At 39.6% G+C, this 17877-nt stretch overlaps 1 long non-coding RNA gene across 1 annotated transcript in view; it reads left to right on the top strand.

Moving 5' to 3' along the window:
- LOC135231739 (uncharacterized) overlaps window positions 1-17375 on the top strand; it is a 33338-nt gene extending 15963 nt beyond the window's left edge. The window contains exon 3 of the long non-coding RNA XR_010322495.1: window positions 16924-17375. This is a non-coding gene — a long non-coding RNA (uncharacterized LOC135231739). The remainder of the gene's footprint in view (window positions 1-16923) is intronic.
- Window positions 17376-17877: the final 502 nt, after the last annotated feature.

Below are 17877 nucleotides of genomic sequence, written 5' to 3'. Positions count from 1 at the left end.
CCTAATCAGGATGTAAATTTCACAAGGGCAGAAGCATGTCTATCTTCTCACCATTTTATCTCGAGTCTCATACAACACCTGGCTCCTCATACTCATCCAGTAATTCAGCCATTCATTCAACAAATATTTGTTGACACTGACTGTTCTGACAAAGACCACAATAGAAGTTTCTGGACAGAGCAGTAGAAAAATGTAGAACAAAATTTAAATTCACAAAAAAAAGACCAGAGGAGGGCGGAGCCAAGATGGCGGACTAGGCAGACGTTACCTCGGATCCCTCTTACAACAAAGACACGGAAAAACAAGTGAATCGATCACATACATAACAATCTACGAACCCTGAACAACAAACACAGATTTAGAGACGGAGAACGAACTAATACGGGGAAGCAGCGATAGTTTCCAGAGCCTGGAGCCAGAGTACCAGTCAGGTACGGCACAAGCACAGAGACCTGCTCCACCCCCCTGAACTAACCCCGGGAGGGGGACCAGCCGGTTCCACGGGCGGCGTGGGACGCAGCCGGTAGGAGAAGTCCCCGGGAGGCAGTGACTGATCTTGGAGCAGAAAGAGCAGCATCCGAGCCGGAGAACCGTCCTGCAGGGATTTGGACTGCACGCAGGTACGCCATAAACACGGAGAGTTGCTCCACCCCCTGAACTAACCCCGGGAAGGGGACCAGCCGGGTCGCGCGGGCGGCGTGGGACGCAGCCGGTAGGAGAAGTCCCCGGGAGGCAGCGACTGGTATTGGAGTGGGGAGAACAGCGTTCCAGCCGGGACACTCGGTCGCGGCACAAGCACGGGGAGCTACTCCACCCATCTGAACTAACCCCGGGAGGGGGCCCACCTGGTTCACGGGGGCGGCACGGCCACACGGCTGGAGAGACGAGAAGTCCCCGGGAGGCAGCGACTGATTTTGGAGTTGAGAGTGCACCGTCCCAGTAGGGGAGCCTTGACGCTGGGCGTGGGGCTGGAAGCGGAGGATCTGACCGTGACTCCAGCGGGCCAGACCCCCTGGGGGCAATCTCCACACAGCCAGCACACATAGGCGACGCGCCCGCGGGAATCTCAGATATAACAGTCATTCCAAGCAAGACAAGCAACTCTGGCTATATTCTGAGGTGCTACTCTCCTATCTCTCTGTTCCCTCCCCCACCCTCCCCAGGCGGCTTCATTAACATCTGAATAGCCTGAGCCAGAGGGAGAACTCTGATAGGGATCTGACTGCAGTTTTTTTTTAGCGGATTTTCTGGAAAAACTAGTTTCCCAGTGATGGCTCGGAGACAACAATCCATATCAAACCACTTAAAGAAGCAGACCGTGACAGCTTCTCCAACCCCCCAAACAAAAGAATCAAAATCTTTCCCAAATGAAGATACAATTTTGGAATTATCAGATACAGAATATAAAAAACTAATTTACAGAATGCTTAATGATATCACAAATGAAATTAGGATATCTGCAGAAAAAGCCAAGGAACACACTGATAAAACTGTTGAAGAACTCAAAAAGATTATTCAAGAACATACTGGAAAAATTAATAAGTTGCAAGAATCCATAGAGAGACAACATGTAGAAATCCAAAAGATTAACAATAAAATAACAGAATTAGACAACACACTAGGAAGTCAGAGGAGCAGACTCGAGCAATTAGAATGCAGGCTGGGACATCTGGAGGACCAGGGAATCAACACCAACATAGCTGAAAAAAAATCAGATAAAAGAATTAAAAAAAATGAAGAAACCCTAAGAATTATGTGGGACTCTATCAAGAAGGATAACCTGCGGGTGATTGGAGTCCCAGAACAGGGAGGGGGGACAGAAAACACAGAGAAAATAGTTGAAGAACTCCTGACAGAAAACTTCCCTGACATCATGAAAGACGAAAGGATATCTATCCAAGATGCTCATCGAACCCCATTTAAGATTGATCCAAAAAGAAAAACACCAAGACATATTATCATCAAACTCACCAAAACCAAAGATAAACAGAAAATTTTAAAAGCAGCCAGGGAGAAAAGAAAGGTTTCCTTCAAGGGAGAATCAATAAGAATATGTTCTGACTACTCAGCAGAAACCATGCAGGCAAGAAGGGAATGGGACGACATATACAGAACACTGAAGGAGAAAAACTGCCAACCAAGGATCATATATCCAGCAAAACTCTCTCTGAAATATGAAGGCGAAATTAAGATATTTACAGACAAACACAAGTTTAGAGAATTTGCAAAAACTAAACCAAAGCTACAAGAAATACTAAAGGATATTGTTTGGTCAGAGAACCAATAATATCAGATATCAGCACAACACAAGGTCACAAAACAGAACGTCCTGATATCAACTCAAATAGGGAAATCACAAAAACAAACAAATTAAGATTAATTAAAAAAAAAATACACATAACAGGGAATCATGGAAGTCAATAGGTAAAAGATCACAATAATCAAAAAGAGGGACTAAATACAGGAGGCATTGAACTGCCATATGGAGAGTGATACAAGGCGATATAGGACAATACAAGTTAGGTTTTTACTTAGTAAAATAAGGGTATATAATGAGGTAACCACAAAAAGGTATAACAACTCTATAACTCAAGATAAAAGCCAAGAAAAACGTAACGACTCAACTAACATAAAGTCAAACACTATGAAAATGAGGATCTCACAATTTACTAAGAAAAACGCCTCAGCACAAAAAAGTATGTGGAAAAATGAAATTGTCAACAACACACATAAAAAGGCATCAAAATGACAGCACTAAAAACTTATTTATCTATAATTACCCTGAATGTAAATGGACTAAATGCACCAATAAAGAGACAGAGAGTCACAGACTGGATAAAGAAACACGATCCATCTATATGCTGCCTACAAGAGACACACCTTAGACTTAGAGACACAAACAAACTAAAACTCAAAGGATGGAAAAAAGTATATCAAGCAAACAATAAGCAAAAAAGAAGAGGAGTAGCAATATTAATTTCTGACAAAATAGACTTTAGACTTAAATCCACCATAAAGGATAAAGAAGGACACTATATAATGATAAAAGGGACAATTGATCAGGAAGACATAACCATATTAAATATTTACACACCTAATGACAGGGCTGCAAGATACATAAATCAAATTTTAACAGAATTGAAAAGCGAGATAGATACCTCCACAATTATAGTAGGAGACTTCAACACACCACTTTCGGAGAAGGACAGGACATCCAGTAAGAAGCTCAACAGAGACACGGAAGATCTAATTACAACAATCAACTAACTTGACCTCATTGACTTATACAGAACTCTCCACCCAACTGCTGCAAAATATACTTTTTTTTCTAGCGCACATGGAACATTCTCTAGAATAGACCACATATTAGGTCATAAAACAAACCTTTGCAGAGTCCAAAACATCGAAATATTACAAAGCATCTTCTCAGACCACAAGGCAATAAAACTAGAGATCAATAACAGAAAAACTAGGGAAAATAAATCAAATACTTGGAAAATGAACAATACTCTCCTGAAAAAAGACTGGGTTATAGAAGACATCAAGGAGGGAATAAGGAAATTCTTAGAAAGCAATGAGAATGAAAATACTTCCTATCAAAACCTCTGGGACACAGCAAAAGCAGTGCTCAGAGGCCAATTTATATCAATAAATGCACACATACAAAAAGAAGAAAGAGCCAAAATCAGAGAACTGTCCCTACAACTTGAACAAATAGAAAGTGAGCAACAAAAGAATCCATCAGGCACCAGAAGAAAACAAATAATAAAAATTAGAGCTGAACTAAATGAATTAGAGAACAGAAAAACAATCGAAAGAATTAACAAAGCCAAAAGCTGGTTCTTTGAAAAAATTAACAAAATTGATAAACCATTGGCTAGACTGACTAAAGAAATACAGGAAAGGAAACAAATAACCCGAATAAGAAATGAGAAGGACCACATCACAACAGAACCAAATGAAATTAAAAGAATCATTTCAGATTATTATGAAAAATTGTACTCTAACAAATTTGAAAACCTAGAAGAAATGGATGAATTCCTGGAAAAACACTACCTACCTAAACTAACACATTCAGAAGTAGAACAACTAAATAGACCCATAACAAAAAAAAAAGACCAGACTTACTTGTGTAACAGAGACTTGAGGGACCCCTGAGACAATGGCCCCTGGACAGTCTGCTAACTCAGAACGAAGCCACTCCCAAAGTTGACCTTTCAGCCAAAGATTAGACCCAAAACCCAGTGCCGTGGACTCAATTCCGATAAGCCTGTAAAAAATAATACATGTAAGGAATGTGCTTCTTAATTCAATTAAGTATGAGAGCAAATGGACAACATCTGCCCCAAAGGAAAGGCAAGACGGCAGGAAAGAACACAAAAATTGGACAAATGGACATGGGAACCTGGAGTAGAAAGGGGGAGAGTGCTGACACATTGCGGGGATTGCAACCAATGTCACAAAATAATTTGTGTATAAATTTTTGAATGAGAAACTAATTTATACTGTGGACTTTAACCTAAAGCAATAAAATTAAAAAACATTTTTTTAATTGAGCTTCTACTATGTACTGGAGCCCTGGTGGCACAGTGATTAAGAGCTCGACTGCTAACCAAAAGGTCAGCAGTTCAAATCCACCAGTCACTCCTTGGAAACCCTGTGGGGCTGTTCTACTCTGTTCTATAGGGTCACTAGGAGTCAGAATGGACTTGAAGACAACAGGTACTGTGTGCTGGATTCTGCTCTGGACGTTGAGGATTTAGGAGTGAACCAACTAGGCAAAACAAATAAACAAAAAACCCAAAAGCAAAAACCAAAACCCCTGCCCTCTTGTAGCTTATGTTTATTCAACAAATGTCCCGTAATGCTTGTGATACTCCCAGAGAGAGAATGTCCCTCCATGGTTTGGTTCCTAGCCGGTTTGTATTCGGGTTGCTCAGGCCCATCACTGACATGCAGTAACCCATTATCCTTGTGCCTGTCACCCAACTGATGATAAGAGTAAGAATTTTTGAAATTAGAACCATACATATGGCTTGTATGTACCCAGATTAGCTCAAACTTTCATTAATCTTCATGCAGAGAGTGCCAAGTAAAAGGAAATGTGTGTGGTGCTCCTGATAAAGAAACAGGGAGAATTTCAGAATCCTTACATCATTGTGCTGGGAATAATTTGGGGAAAGGTTATATGAGAGGTTTAGGGGTCAGTGAATCACATTAGGAACACACAAAGACCACAATGATTGTCAATGGGAAATCTTTGTAATACAGGCTCAACAATTATTAAAACACAAATATACAGGTTACAGGTTAGGTGCCCCAAAGCTGTTGCAGAAAATTGAGAATCCACTTGTTCTGAAGACAAGCATTAGGCGTCAGTGCCCCAAAGATGGGCCAGGCTACCATCCTGGACTGGTTCTCTGACCGGAGAAACAGTTTCACCTGATCTGAAATTTGTTTTCTAAATACAGAAGCTGGGTCAAAACTAGAAACATCAGTGGTCTAGAGCATTCTTGTTGCCTACAGATAATGGAATATTTAGGGCTACCGTTTTGTTTTTATGGAGCCCTGGTGGCACAGTGTTTAAGGGCTATGGCTGCTAACCAAAGGTCAGCAGTTTGAATTCACCAGCCTCTTATCAGAAACCCTATGGGGCAGTTCTACTCTGTCCTATAGGGTCCCAATTGTCTAGAGGGCAATGGTTTTGTTTTGTTTTGTTAATAATGGACGTTGCAGGTTTTTTAAGTCTGTGTGGCAGAAACTCTCTTGGACCTCCCAGGGTTGGTTTAAAGGATATTCCTGTCTTTCAGGAGTATGAGATCTAATTTCTTTTAGTCTTATTTATTTTGGTGAAAATATACACAGCAAAAATACTCCAATAATTTCTACATGTACAATTCAGTGATGTCAATTACATTCTTCAGATTGTGCAACCATTCTCGCTATCTTTTTCTAAATTATTCCACCACCCAAGCTTCTCATCTACTTTTCAAGTTGTTGTTGTCAATTTGATCCCGTATAGGTAATTCTTTAAAGGAGTGCAATGCTCATGGGAGATATTCTTTACCAATTAAGCTAAACTATTGTTTGGTTTAAAGATGAATTCTGGAGACAGTTTCCATTTAAGGTTTAAGTTTAAAGATTATCTTAAGGCAACAGTTTCAGGGCACCATCCAGCCTTAATGGCTCCAGAAAATCTGGATTCCATGAGAATTTGAAATTTTGTTCCATATTTTACCACCTTTTGATCAGGGTTCTTATATAGGATCTTTGATCTAAACATTCAGTAATGGTCTCCAGGCACCATCTGGTTCTCCTGGTCTCATGGCAAAGGAGGTGGTTGTTCAAGGCGTCAACTAGACACTCATTCCAGTTCCTCCTCAGATTCCTGACTCTCCTTCTTCCTCTGCTACTACTGGCAAATAGAGATCAACTGTTGTACCCGTGAGACCTGATTTTGAAGTGCTCGGAGAATTCCTTTCCCTCACCAGAATTTCTGGAAGTGTTCAAAGCATCGTTGTACATAGTTATGATAATAATCGATCTCTGGAATGAGTGTAAAGGTCACCTCAGAACAGTAGGTGGGAGGTGTTGCCTTTTATCAGAAGATCCCAGATAGTGGAAAATTTAGGGTGGTAGGGTTAGAGCTGATGTCCAAGGAGTAACCCACAGACCTCCCTCCTTGGCCCCAGAGGTGTAAGCAGCCTGAAAGGCGTAATTGGCCTAAAGGGTTTCAGCTGCCTGGGTGTGAGCCACTGAGAGCATCTCTGGCCTTCATCCCCACTCATACAGCGGGGCTCTGTTTTCTTTTTTGGGTAAATCCAGGTGTGGTAACTACTTGGTTAAATAAGAAGCCCCAGGGGGATCAGAGGATTGCAGGATTCTGGGCTGTGGACTCCCAGCTTCCCCTTGTTGCAGCTGTGCAGTCTTGGCCAGGGAACCCCATCCTGGGCCCTCACTTGGAAGAGGTAGCGCTCATCCCTCTACCTTTGCATTCCTACACCAATGCTTACTAAATAGTTCTATGTTTTTACTTTTAGCATTTCACCATCACCATTCTTCCCACAAGGATGAGTTTCCTGGGGATTTTGTCAAGCTGTAGGTTGTCAATATCTCTGGAGTTTTTATCCTTGAGTTATTAATGGTTATTAATGCTCCAAATCTCACCTCTAAGCAAAAAAAAAAAAGCTGCCTTTAATTCTGTGTTGCTTTTTTTTTTCTATGAGAAAACCAGAAATTTGGAAGAGTATAACCACTTGTAAGCAAAGCACAGCTGTATATTTGTATCTATTTTTTATGTGTTAAAGAAAAAAATACATTTAACACATAATTTTTTAAAACTATAAGAAAGTGGAGGGGGGAGATAAGCATTTAGGGAGGGGCTTCTATGTGATAAGCCTTATGGTTGGCACATTATCTTCACTATTTTATTTACTTCTCACAGAAGCCTTCTCACAGTTGAGGATAACGAGGTGCAGAGAGATGAAACAACGCGTAGTTCAGCATAGCCAGGTCTGTCTGTCTTTCAAGTCTTGTTGACTCAACATTTAACATAGTTTTATCTCTTTCAAATGAGAGGCAGCAAGGACTGGAAACAGCAAACTATCTGAGACCTTGGGTAAGATACTTGGTTCCTCTTTGGCAGTTTCTCCTTCTATGTAAGGAGAAACAATGTAAGATTTCATGCTCTGAGACATGCAAATCAGAGAGATTGCAATGTGGCGTGGGTGATACAAGCCTGGTCGCAGGGCTTCCTCACAGGATAGTGGGAGCGCTGGGCAGGATCCACAGAACGAATGGCAGCGAGGTGGTGGAAGTAGTGATAACTAATAACTGGAGCTCAGAGGACGTATTTGTGAACAGCCTACCAGTCCATTCGTTTCCATTAAAGGGCATCAGGTTGATATGTAGGGAATACTGACATAAGCATGCCTGAGTTGTCTGTTTCTCTTTGCAGAATAATTTACATGGCTACTCAAAAGCAGCCAGGAGCAAATACTTTCCGTGCAAACCGCACTGCACAGCTGTTAGATTCCATTTAATTATTACAACTGCTCTGTGAGGTAGATACTTTCGTTATCGGTTTTAAAGAAAGGTGTCTTAGTCATCTAGTGCTGATCTAACAGAAAAACCACAAGTGGATGGCTTTAACAAAGAGAAATTTATTTTTTCACAGTTTTTTTTTAGTAGGCTGGAAGTCCAAATTCAGTGTGTCAGCTCCAGAGGAAGGCTTTCTATGTTGGCTCTGGAGGAAGGTCCTTGTCCTCAATCTTTCCCTGGACTAGTTGCTTCCCTGTGCAGGAACCTCGTGTCCAAAGACGTGCTCTGCTCCTGGCACTGTTTTCTTGGTGGTATGAGGTAGCCACTCTCTGCCTGCTTTCCTTTCCTTTTACGTCTTAAAAGTGGTGTAGGCCAAGCTCCAGGGAAACTCACTTTACATTGGATCAGGGTGTGACCTTAGTAAGGGTGTTACAATCCCACCCTAAGCCTCTTTAACATAAAATTACAATCACAAAATGGAGGACAACCACAGAATACCAGGAATCATGGCCTAACCAAGTTGACACATATTTTGGGGGACACAATTCAATCCATGACAAAAGGGTAACTGAGAATTTGAGGGTTTAAGATCACAGGGCTGGTGGGTGAAGAAATCACCCTGCTTTTGGTTGCTAACCCATCCGTGCCACTTCCATAGGCTTCTGTGTGTTTTTACAAAATTGTGGAGCCCTGGATTTCCCTTAGCTAAGAGGCTTTCAGATTCAGAAGCTTTAAAATAGGTCAGGAACACTCTGAGGAACTTAATCCCATTTTCATGAGAATTACTAATATAAGATTAACCCAATTTTATCATCTTAGCCCTGTAACCCTCAACCTGTCCCAGAACCAGTTCCCAGAGGGGTGTGTTTCCACTGTGCCTGTCAACTCAGGCCATCAAAAGAGACACAAATATTACCCAGCACTCAGTAGTATGATCTATTTTTTAATGACAGTTTTATTGAGAGATGGAGTCTTGGGTGGTGCAAACAATTAATGTGCTCAGCTGCTAACCAAAAGGTTGGAAGTTCAAGTCCACTCAGAGATACTTTGGAAGAAAGTCCAGGTGATCTACTTCAGAAAATGCAGCCATTGAAATCTTATGGAGCACACTTCTACCCTGACTCACATGACACCCTGTTATGAGTTGAAATCACTAACAATTACAACATGTTTAACATTCTGAGGAATTGCCAAAATGTTTTCCAAAGTGGTTGCGCCATTTTAAAATCTCATCAGCAATGCATGCGGGCTCCAATTTCTCTACATCCTCTACAACACTCGTTATTGTCTGTTTTTTTTTTTAGCCATCCTAGTGGAAACGCTGGTGGCCTAGTGGTTAAATGCTAGGGCTCTTAACTAAGAGGTTGGCAGTTCGAATCCTCCAGGCACTCCTTGGAAACTCTATTGGGCAGTTCTACTCTGTCCTATAGCGTCGCTATGAGTTGGAATCGACTGGATAGCAGTGGGTTTGATTTTGGTTTTGAGGGGTCTGAGAAGCCCTGGTGGTGCAGTGGTTAAGAGCTTGGCTGCTAACCAAAAGGTTGCAGTTGGAATCTACCAGCGGCTCCTTGGAAACCCTATGAGACAGTTCTTCTCTGTCCTTATAGTGTTGCTATGAGTCAGAATTGACTCGATGGCAATGGGTTTGGTTTGTTTGGTTTAGTAGGTACGATGTGGTATCTCATTGTGGTTTTGATTTTCATTTCTCTAATGGTTCGGAATCGACTCGACGGCACTGGGTTTGGTTTTTTTTTCAATGGTTCATAGGATCCCTCGTGGTGCAGTGGTTAAAATGCTCAGCTGCTAACCGAAAGGTCAGCTGTTGGAACCCACCAGCTGCTCCACAGGAGAAAGATGTGGCAGTCTGCTTCTGTAAAGATTACAGACTTAGAAACCCTATGGGGCAGTTCTACTCTGTCCTATAGGGTCTCTGTGAGTCAGAGCCCACACGAAAGCAGCGGGTTTAGATTTTTTTTGACTTGATGGTTAATGATGTTGAGCATATTTTCATGTGCTTACTGGCCACTAGTATATATTATTTGGAGAACTGTCTATTCAAATCATTTTCCTATTTTAAAATCGTCTTTTTATTGTTGTGTTATAAGTCCCGTATAAGGTACATGATTTGCAAATATTTTCTTTCATTCTGTGGATTGCTTTTTCACTTTCTTGCTGGTGTCCTTTAAAACATAAATGTTTTTAATTTTGACGAGGTTCTATTTATCTTTTCTTTTGTCATTTGTGCTTTTGCTATCATATCTAAGAAAACTAATTGCTTAACCCAAGGTCACAGAGATTACTTCTTTGTTTTATTCTGAAAGTTTTATAGTCTTAGCTCTTACATTTAGGTCATTGATCCATTTTAAGTTAATTTTTGTATATGGTGTGAGGCATGAGCCCAAATTCATTCTTTTGCATGTAGACATCCAGTTGTCCCAGCACTATTTGCTGAAAAGACTCTTCTTTTCCCTGTTGAATTATCTTGGAACTCTTGTCAAATATTTAAAAAAAAAAAACAAAACTTTTTTTTTAGTTGACCGTAAATATGAAGGTGTTTGTACTCTTATTTTTATTTAGATGCTCTGTATGTCGAGCCAGTACCATACTGTCTTGACTAATGTAGCTTTGTAGAAAGTTATGAGAATGAGAAGGTGAGTTCTTCAACTTGGTCTTCTTTTTCAAGACATTTTGGATATTATGGGTACCTTGGATTTCTATGGAAACTCTGGTGGTGTAGTGGTTAAGAGTTTGGCTGCTAACCAAAAGGTCAGGTGCTCCTTGGAAACCCTATGAGGCAGTTCCACTCTGCCCTACAGGGTTGTTATGAATTGGCATTGATTGGACTGCAATGGGTTTTTTTTTGATTTCTATATGAATTTTAGGATCAGCTAGTCTATTTCTGAAAAGAAAAGAAAAGAAAAAAACAGCTGGAATTTTCATAAGGATTGCATTGAATCTGTAAATCAGATGGGGGAATATCTTAACAATATTAAGTTTTCTGTTTCATAAACACGGAATGTCTTCTCATTTGTTTAGGTCTTCTTTAATTTCTTTCAATAATGTTTTGTAATTTTCAGTGTATAAGTCTTGCACTTCTTTTGTTAAAGTTATTTTTGAGTATTTTATTCTTTTTAATGCTGTTGTAAATGGACTTGTTTCTTTAATTTCATTTTTGTATTGTTCATTATTAGTGTATAGCAAGACTGTATAGCATACAGAAACGCACTGTTTTGCATATTGATCTTGTATCCTGAAACCTTGGTGAGCTCAGTTACTAGTTTTTTTTCGTAGATTCTTTAGGATTTTCTGTATACAAGCTCATGTCATCTGTGAATAATGATGACTTCCCTTCTTCCTTTCCAACCTGGATGCGTTTTTCTTGCCTTTGGCCTAGTTAGAGTCTCCATTACGATGTTGAATGAAAGTGGCAAAAGCATACATCCTTATCTTGTTCCTGGCCTTAGGGAAAGAGTTTAGCCTTTCACCATTAAGTATGTTGCTGTTGTCAGGTACAGTCAAGTAAATTCCGACTCATGGCGACTCTATGTACAACAGAACAAAACACTGTCTGGTCCCGTGCCATTCTCACAATCATTACGCTTGAGCCCATTGCTGCGGCCACTGTGTCAATTCATCTTGTTGAGGGTCTTCCTCTTTTTCACTGACCCTCTACTTTACCAAGCATGATGTCCTTCTCCAGGCACTGATCCCTCCTAATAACACGTAAAAAGTATGTGAGACAAAGAAGTATGTTGCTAGCTGTGGGTTTTTCATAGATGCCTATTATGAGGTTGAGAAAGTTCTCTTCTATTCCTAATTTATTGAGTGTTTTTATCATGAAACAATGTTGGACTTTGTCAAATTCTTTTTCTCTATTTAGATGATCATGTGGTTTTTGTCCTTTAATGATGTTGTGTCATGTTGATAGATTTTCATATGTTGAGGTAATCTTGTATTCCTGTGATAAATTCTCACTTGGACACGGTGTGTAATCCTTTTTGGATTTGGTTTGATAGTATTTTGTTGAGGATCTTTTTGTCTATACTCATAAGGAATATTGGTTTTCGTTCTCTTTTTTTAAATTTTATTGTGCATCACGTGAAAGTTTATAGAGCAAATCAGTTTCCCATTTGTTAGTTTGTACATAAAGTGTTACATGACATTGGTTTCATTCCCCACAATGTGTCAACGCTCTCCCCATTTTTACCCTTGTTTCCCTCTGTCCCTTTGTCCTGATTTTCTACCCCTTCCTGACTTCTCATATTTGCTTTTGGACAAATTTTGCCCTTCTGATCTTGTATAATTGATTGTTCTAAGGAGAACATTATTGTTTATTTTATCAGCCTGTCTATGGTTTGGCCAAAAGGTGGTCTCTGGGAATGGTTTCAGTTCAAGTTCAGAAGGGTGTCTTAGGGCCACAGTCTCAGGATTTCCTCCAATCTCTGTCAGATCAGTTAGTCTGGACTTTTTTGTGATTTTAATTTTTTTTCTACTATTTTTTTCCAGCTCTGTCCAAGACCCTGTGTTGTGATCCCAGGCAGAGTTGTCGGTAGTGGTAGCGGGGCATGATCTAGTTCTTCTGGTCTTGGAGTCCTGTAGGTTGTGGTTCATGTGGTCCATTAGTCCTGTGGACTAATTATCCCCTTGAGTCTTTGGTTTTCTTCACTCTCTTTTGCTCTGAACAGTAAGATGCCAATGGTTATATCTTGGAGGGTTGCTTGCAAGCTTTTAAGACCCCAGACACTACTCACCAAAGTAAGATGCAGAAGTTGGTCTTTATGAACTACGTTGTGTCAATTGATGTAGGTGGCCCCTGAGTCCATGGTCCTTGGCCTTTGAGCCTAGGTACTTTGCCCCATGAGGTGTTTGGTTATATCTAAGAAGGTGCCCTGAATGTGGCCCTCGTTGCTCTATTGTCTGTATTAATATATAAGCAACACCTATAGTTATGTATGTAGAAACATCCACCACCAAACTATATCTTCAGCTGGGTGTGCTCCCTTACACCCTTCCACACCTCTTAATCTATGTATTTGTAAGTTAGTGTTTATTGATATTATTGCTGCAGGGTTGTCTATGCTACAGTAATTGCCATTGTTGCCCTTCGTTCTTGTATTCCTCTCAGTGTCCTTCCATGCCTTAATCATGTTTTGCTGACTTCCCTCATATAGTGTATTGCCTTTCCCTTCACCAATATTAACATGTATCTTCTTTGTATTTGGTAATTTTCCCTCCCCCCCATCCCTGGTAACCATCAAAGAAATTTTTTTTCTGTGTGCATAAACCTTTTTTTTTTAAAAATTTATAATAGTGGTCTCATACAATAGTTGTCCTTTTGTGATTGACTTATTTCACTCAACATAATGTCCTCCAAATTTCAACCATGTTGTAAGACATTATATGGATTTGTCATTATTCTTTATTGTTGTATAGTATTCCATTGTGTGCATGTACCACAGTTTGTTAATACATTCAACTGTTGATGGGCCTTTTGGTTGTTTCTAACTTTCTGCTATTGTGGATAATGTTGCAATGAACTTGGGTGTGCGTACGTCTATTTGTGTCACAGCTCTTATTTCCTTAGGGTATATATCTAGGAGTGGTCACATGGTATTTCTAGCTCTACCTTTTTGAGAGAACGCCATACTGCTTTCTATAGTCGTAGTACCATTTTACACTCCCACCTGTAGCGTATAAGAGTTCCAATATCTCCACAACCTCTCTAACATTTGTTCTTTTCTTTTTTTAAATTAATACTTGTAATGTCAGGGTAAGATGGTGTCTCATTGTGGTTTTGATTTGTGTCTCTCTAACGGCTAGTGATTGCTAGCATTTCTAATGTGTTTGTTAGCTGTCTGAATGTCTTCATGAGTGACGTGTCTGTTCATATCCTTTGCCCATTTTTTTAATTGGATTGTCTTTTTGTTGATGATGTGTTGAAGTTTTCTATAAATTTTAAAGATTAGATCCTTGTCGGATATGTCATAGCCAAAAACTTTTTTCCCAGTTTGTGGGTTCTCTTTTTACTCTTTTGGAGAAGTCTTTTGAGAGCTTAAGTGTTTAATTTTTAGGATGGCCCATTTATGTAGTTCATCTTCTGCTGTTTGTGTATTTTTAGTTAAGTTTGATGCCATATGTTTATGCCATATATTATGGCCCCTGGCATTGTCCCCATTTTTTCTTTCATGATCTTTATGGTTTTAGGTTTTATATTTAAATCTTTGATCCATTTTGTGTTAGTTTTTGTGTATGGCTGGTTTGTAGTTTTCTTACCTTATATATCATTGTCTGGTTTTGGTATCAGGGTAATATTGGCCATATAAAATGAGTAGGGAAGTGTTTTCCTTTCTCTTCTATTTTTTGGAAAAGTTTGTGAAGGATTAGTCTTTAAATATTTGGTAGAACTTACCAGTGCAGTCATCCGAGCCTGGGCTTTTTTTGGTGGTAAGTTTTTTGATTACTTCCCTTACACTCTTGCACACCTCTTGGCATACCTATTTATCTATGTATTTGTAAATTAGTATTTGTTAATACTATTGTTGCAGGATTGTCTATGCTACAATAATTGCCATTGTTGCCCTTTGTTCTTGTATTCCTCTCATTATCCTCCCATGCCTTAGTCACATTTTGCTGATCTCCCCCATGTTGTATATTGTCTTTTCCTTCACCAATATTATGTCTTCTATTTGGTAATTTTTCCTCTCTCTCCCTTCCATCCCTAGTAACCATCAAAGAATTTTTTTTTGATAAGCATAAGTGTTTAAGTCAGTCTCTTTACTTGTTATAAGTCTATTAGACTTCCCACTTTTTCTTGAGTCAGTCTCAGTAGTGTGTGCCTTTCTATGAATTTTTAAATTTCGTTTAGTGTATCTAATTTCTTGGCACGCAATTATTCATAGTATACGCTAATAATTCTTTTATCTCTGTAAGAATAGTAGTAATGCCCCCTCTTTCATTCCTGATTTCATGTTATTCCTAGAAAAGATCAAGTTTTTCTTTTGTATTGTGTTTTCTTCAAGAGATTTTATGGTTTCTTTTTAATAACCGATCGAACTAGAATTTATTTTGGTCCAAGAATTGAGCTAGGGATCCACTTTTATTGTTTTTCCAAATAGGTGACTCAATTCTATTATTGAATAATTTTACCTTTTCCCAATTTAAAGGTGATGCTGCTTTTTATTGAACTAAATTTCTATATGCACTTCAGTCTTTATTATGTTTCATTTAGTTTAGTTATGAGTGTCCTCTAAATTATATGCTATTTATTAATGTTGCCATTTTTAAATGAATTAAATCTTCTATTAAAATATTTTAAAAATTAAGTTTTACAAGGCACTGAATACAGTGTAAAATTGCCATCGCTTTTCTGAGGATGTACTTAGAGCTGGGATTGGATCCTGACCGCTTTCTGATGTCATGCTTTCTTCCACACACCTCTCCTGCCCCATTTTCCCTCCTACTTCTTAGGAACTGATAGTAACCTAAGAATTTTGGCACTGCAAACCTAGAAGACACAGTCACACCCTTACGGGACTGCAGAATCAAGTGTAATAATAATGTTTATGCCTGAATGTTTTTCTGTGAAGCTCAAGCTTGAGCTCAAGCTACTGGGCAGCAATGCCAACCTTCATACCAGGCAGCAACAAGCAGTGCATTCTGTCTTCCTTGCAGCTCAGGGACTCCAGGGAATCTTAGGAAGCCCATGGCAAGGAAGGACCAGCAACCTAGTCACCACTGAAGTTTGGATTGAGCAACAAGTCAGTCCTGTGATCCTATGTATCTCAGGAATTAGGTCATTTCTGATGTAATTCATGAGAATTTGTTACATTTTCATCATGCTGGGTCACAAGAATTTTTTTTTTTGAGATACTTGTCCTACATTTAAAAACATGCCAAGTACTCTAGGTTTCCCAGGCTGCTGCATTTCACTTTTGTGGAACTAATGAATAACTGAGAATATCTCTGGCAGGGGAGAATTTCAGACCAAGCAAAGAGGAGAGGATGAATGACAGTAGCCCATTCTTACAAGGCCTGTCAATTTACCCCAGTTAGGTAGCTCAGTCATTCGCAGGATCAGAAGAATCTTCAACCAAGGTGTAACTCTCACTTGTCTCAGAATAAATGCTGCTTCTTGGTCCAACAAATAGCATGAATGAGCCTGAATCCTCGTGTTGACAAAGCTTGGCATAAAAAATCTACCCAGTGGCATGTGTTTGAGAAATTGTCAGTGATTTATTCTGATGCTTTGCAAACAGTTGGAAAGCTCCTACAGATGGTTTTAAAAAAAATTAGTTGTTTTATTTTATTTATTTGTTGTTGTTGAGAACATACACAGCATAAAATACACCAATTCTGTAGTTTCTACACGTACAATGCAGTGATGCTGATTACATTCCTTAAGTTGTGCGATCATTATCACACTCCTTTTCTGAGTTGTTTCTCCCCCCATTAACATAAACTTATTGCCCCCTAAGTTCCCTATTTAACCTTTACAGTTACTGTTGGCAGTTTGATCCCATACAGATAGATCTTAAAAAAGCTCAATTCTCAAGGCAGATTTTCTTTACTAGTTATACTAAACTATTGTTTGGTTTTGAGAAGTCTTCAGGGGCTGCTTTTGGTTTAAAGTTTAAGGTTTAAAGATTATCTCAGGGCAATTGTTTCAGGGGGCTATCCCACCTCCATGGATCTAGAAAATCTGGATTCCATGAGAATTTGAAATTCCATTCTACATTTTCCCCCTTTTGACCAGGATTCTTCTATAGAATCTTTGATCAAAACTTTTAGTAATGGTAGCCAGTGACCATCCAATTCTTCTGGTCTATGGCAAATGATGAGAGTATGTTTTGACTAATTTAATCCTTTTCATTTCTTACTAACTAGGTGTCACTTTAAGGACTAAGATGTGCCTGATCCAAGCCATGGTGTTTTCAGTTGCCTCATATGCATGTGAAAGCTGGACAATAAATAAGGGAGACCAAAGAAGAATTGACACCTTTGAATTACGGTGTTGGCAAAGAATATTGAATATATCATGGACTGCCAAAGGAATGAACATATCTATCTTGGCAGAAGTACAGCCAGAATGCTCCTTAGAAGTGAGGATAGTGAGACTTTGGCTCACATACTTTGGAAGCATTATCAGGAGGGATCAGTCCCTGGTAAAGGACATCATGCTTGATAAAATAGAGGGTCAGCGAAAAAGGAGAAGACCTTTAACTAGATGGATTGACACAGTGACTGCAACAAGGGGCTCAAGCATAGCAACGATCATGAGGACGACATGGGACCTGGCAGTGTTTTGGACCAGGCAGTGTTTCATTCTACTGTACACAGGGTCGTTATGAGTCAGAACCAACTCGACAGCACCTAACAACAACAAGGTGTTTCTTGAATTGTTTTGTAGTCATATCTTCCTAGAATCAGGGGATTGTCTTGGTCTGGAATAGGCCCACTGTGTCATCTGATGCCACTAAATGGACCACTGAGATATGGACCCCTGAGATACCATTCCAGACACTGCACAGGCCCCACCACACACAGCTCTCCTCCCTTTTGCACATCTTCTCACTCTTCTCCTCTCTTGTCTTTCATCTCTCTCTCTCCTTTTCATTCCCTCCTGGCCTATGTCTGGGCCTCCCAGTAGCATTAGTAAATCAATTATCCAATAACAAAAAGTCAAACCAGTTGATGTCAATTCTGACTCATGGTGACTCTACATGTGCAGAGTAGAACTGTGCTCTGTAGGGTTTTCAAGGCTGTGACTTTTTGGAAGCAGATCGCCAGGCCTTTCTTCAAAGGTACCTTTGGATGGGTTTAAATCACCAATATTTTTGC

Source organism: Loxodonta africana, chromosome 1 (genome assembly GCF_030014295.1).
Source record: "Loxodonta africana isolate mLoxAfr1 chromosome 1, mLoxAfr1.hap2, whole genome shotgun sequence".
Lineage (NCBI taxonomy): Eukaryota > Metazoa > Chordata > Mammalia > Proboscidea > Elephantidae > Loxodonta > Loxodonta africana.
Note: the sequence above shows the minus strand (reverse complement) of the source record. Positions and strands in the feature narration are given on the sequence as shown.